This window comes from Olea europaea, chromosome 19, assembly GCF_002742605.1.
Source record: "Olea europaea var. sylvestris chromosome 19, O_europaea_v1, whole genome shotgun sequence".
NCBI classification, from domain to species: domain Eukaryota; kingdom Viridiplantae; phylum Streptophyta; class Magnoliopsida; order Lamiales; family Oleaceae; genus Olea; species Olea europaea.
The window spans coordinates 9084632-9088675 of record NC_036255.1 but is presented as its reverse complement, the minus strand read 5'-3'; positions in this window follow the sequence as shown (position 1 = coordinate 9088675).

The window sequence follows — 4044 nt, the reverse complement described above, 5'->3', positions numbered from 1 at the left end:
TTGTTTTACATGAAAATTGTCAATTAAAGGAAAATATTTTTTTTTTATAATTAGGGGTAGAATTTATTTCCATTGCAAAAAATAAATAAATAAATAAAATAAAATAAAATAAACGTAACGGTAGCCTAGAAAACCATATTGGTGGGAATTGGTTTTCAAGGAAAACCAAGAAAATTCCAACTTCCAAAAAAACCAAATTCCATGTAAAATTTTGCTATCAAACATCACAAGATGGATGGAAAATGGAATTTATTTTCCATGGAATTTGGCCCCATCAAACATGGCCTAAGATATAGAAAGACTGGAATTCGCCCTCGGAACATAGCCCATTGGTTTAAAGGACAAGAGTGAGGTTATTTCACACCTTACTAGCAGCCGTAGGGTGGAAGTTCGATTTCTGAGACATGGAATTGGATTCGTTGTAGACGCAGTATATAGGCAGCTCTTGTTCCCTGACCTGCTGAGGCACATCTCGCGATTTACCTCACTCATAAAGTTCTAGGGACGGAATAATGGGGTACCTTAAAGTTGTGATTCAGCCTTTTTAAGAAAGATCGGAATTCAAATTTTTTACTTGTTCGAGTTCTCAATTCAGTCAAATCATTGAATGTCTCCTCATACGGAAAGATAATTATAAAATGTGAACCATTCTTCAAAACTGGTCACTTTACGTCAATGTTTTCTTTGTGTGGGAAAACAATAATGCTACACAAGAAGATAAAATGCATTTACAGTGACATGAAAACAAACAAGAAATTTAGCTGTAGAATATATCAATAAGGTACATGAATAGAGTCTTCTGGCCCTTATTTTTAACAGAAGCATTGTTTTATTAAAATCAGTCACCTGCACTTCAAGGCTTGACCGAAGTTTGTATTTAGAGCATGTTTGGTAAGAATTTTAATTCAATTAACATTAATTTTTTTACTGTTATTTCACTATTTAGAACCCACTTTATCTTTAACAATCAAAAAATCAATTAACAAAATCCTTATCAAGCAAGCACTTAATCTGAAGCTCTTGAAGTTCGACAACGGCATTCAGTTTTCAGGTTGCAACAAAAGCGTAATTTTGATTCCGACTAAGAAAGTTGAATTGTATTTTTTTAGACTTCACTTGGCATCAACTTTGTTTGATATGGGATTGCAAATTATTTCTCCACCATCCTCTAATATAACAACAAGCTACACATTGATGACGAATCTCTATTAAATAAGTGGGACATACCATGTTCATTTAATGGTAAATTTGAAAGTTGACAATATTAATAAGGACATCTTTATCCAAAAATATTTCTCTCACTTATGTACGTTCTAAATTAAAATGAGTGCCAAAAATCATGTGCCTCTACAGATATATCTTTAGTTTTCATGTGCCAATTTATTAAAATGGAAAGTCATGGAACTGGTTCATGAGATACATCGTTACTCCGATATGGTTGAGGGGTTAATATGGTACAGACACCTACCACATCTATTAATTGAAAGATTTTAAGGGGGATGTCCTGCAACCTTATCTCTGAGAAGTACAAAACAGAGCGTAAAGATTTTACAAAAATTATAAATTTGAGATTACTACTCCACACAATTTTTTTACAACAGAAAATTCATTACTATTCTGCGAATCAATAGCTATCAGCAAATTTTTTTGCCCAATGTCTATATCTTACTAAAACAAAATTCATTAAATAATTAATCGATAAGTAGTTGTAGCAGCATAATCAGCATGTAAATTATAACGTAAGATCATTGACACTCTCGAAGTCATTAATTAATAAAATAAATTCATATCATAGGCAGTATGATTCAAGTCGTAAACGTTCATATTCTAGGTGTCACCACTTACTCAAAATTATGCAGAGGAATAAACGCATTGTTCACATGGACAAGCCATTTGCTAGACAATTTACTTATGAGAGAATATTAATATAATATGTAGATAACGTGTTATTCACATGGGGAATATCACTAACATAAACCATACCGTTACAAATTGTTAGGATTTATGTTATATTGGCAATTCTGTAAACAAAATTAAGTCTTAGTTAAATTGTGTTAGGAGTTTATCGAGTTGTGATCAAAGTCAAAATATGAGTTATTGAGTCCTAACTAAAGTCAGAAGAGTTGGAATTGGTAGTATAGTAGGAATTCAAGATGTCCAAGAAAATCACATGTAATCAAGAAAATGCAATTGAAAGTCTACAGAGTGTCAAAGAGTTGAACAAGTTATGCTCCAAATTCTCAGTCTAACTTGCAATGCATTTTTCACATAAAAAACATTGGAATTTTGACAAGGCTACCCTCTAGAAAAATTGTATCACTTTGAGTTAGCTTTCTAACGTATTTTGAATCACCTTAATCGGACATCGAGAGAAAAGATTATGATGAAAATACTAACAACTGCTCAGCAGCCGCTCGCCTGTCACTAGCCCAGCGCTCGAGTGATGATGTTATGTGTGAAACCCTAGTTCGCATTTTTCAAGAGTTTCATCTTATCCATACTACCTAATTACCTCATACTATAAATAACCAAACCCTAAGACTTTTTGTGTGTGGTTGTTAATTATATTACTTCTACATAACATCATTCCAAGATCCAAGAACACATTCAAGCATTGAGATTAATCCTTTGATTCTTGAGATCATTCAACAACAATTTTGGAAAAAGATCAAATTCACGTAATCCAAAATACCACTTCCCATACATATACGGGAAGGTACTTTCTCAATAATAGTCAGAGATTGCTGAAGATTGAGGAAGGTTAGACGGACTAGAAGTACAGGAAGAGTACAAGAACAAGATGTTCTTGGTGATCCACAAGAGATAGATAATTTTAGAAGATCGGAAATAGGTGTGAGTGAAACACATTCCAACAAATTTTGGAGATCGTAGAAATTAGATTAGTGAGTCTATTGGATGTTTTAGGATGGATTATACTGTAAGCTCCTATTGTCTATAGTAGATGTTACTAACTTGGTCCCAAAAATTTTATCAAGTTCTCCGTGAACATATTTTTTTGTTGTTTATTGCTTTCATATGATTGATTATGGCATTCAAACCATAAGATAATCTAATGTGATTGATTAACCGTCTAGAAACAATTGAAAAATGACTTGTTGCTTTTAATTGTATAATTCCGCATGTTTGTCAAGATAAATTGGCTAAATCTAAATTTTCAAGTGGTATTACAGCTTTTCAAGTGGTATCAGAGCCATTCAAGTGATATTAGAATCAAAATTCGATTCCTAGCCCTTGTTTTTCTGGATGAGTCGTTCAATATCTATCCCGCCATATTTTGATGGCAATAACTATGCGTGTTGGAAAGTTAGAATGAAAGCCTTCCTAAAATCGACGGATGAGCATATTTGGTTAAGCGTAGTGAATTGTTGGACAATCCATTCTAACACCACTAATGGTGTCATCACCCCTACTCTATTGTTAATTGTCAAAATCCAATTTAGATGAGTGCAATAGGAATAGTAAAGCCCTACATGCTTTATTTATGACAGTGTTCCCTAAAGAATTTAGGCGAGTATCTATATATGAGGTTGTTAAAGAGGTTTTGGATATTTTACAGACCACAGATGATGAAACTCAGGCAATTAAGAACTCCAAGATATAGATGTCGACCACTAGATTTGAAGAGATTAGGATGAAAGAGGATGAGATATTCGATTACTTCTATATGAGCTTGAATATCATAGTTAATTCTAGCTTTAATCTAGGTGAGAGAATTTCTGTGCCTAAAATTGTCAAAAAAATCCTTACATCTTTACCTGAGAGATTCAGACCTAAAATCATGGCTATAGAAGAGAGTAAGGACATAGATGCTGTTACGCTCCGATTCTACACGCCTCGAATACCGAAGTGTCATCCGAAGCATCTCACCTCCGATGTTGAGATCAAGTGGACCCCACAGCACCACTTATTTCGACCTGAAAACGACCCTTCCGAAGCCTCTCCGAAGTGATATAGCGATTCCTACTACTGATCTGTCGAAGCATCTCACCTCCAAGGTCGAGATCAAGTGGACCCCGGTTAGAA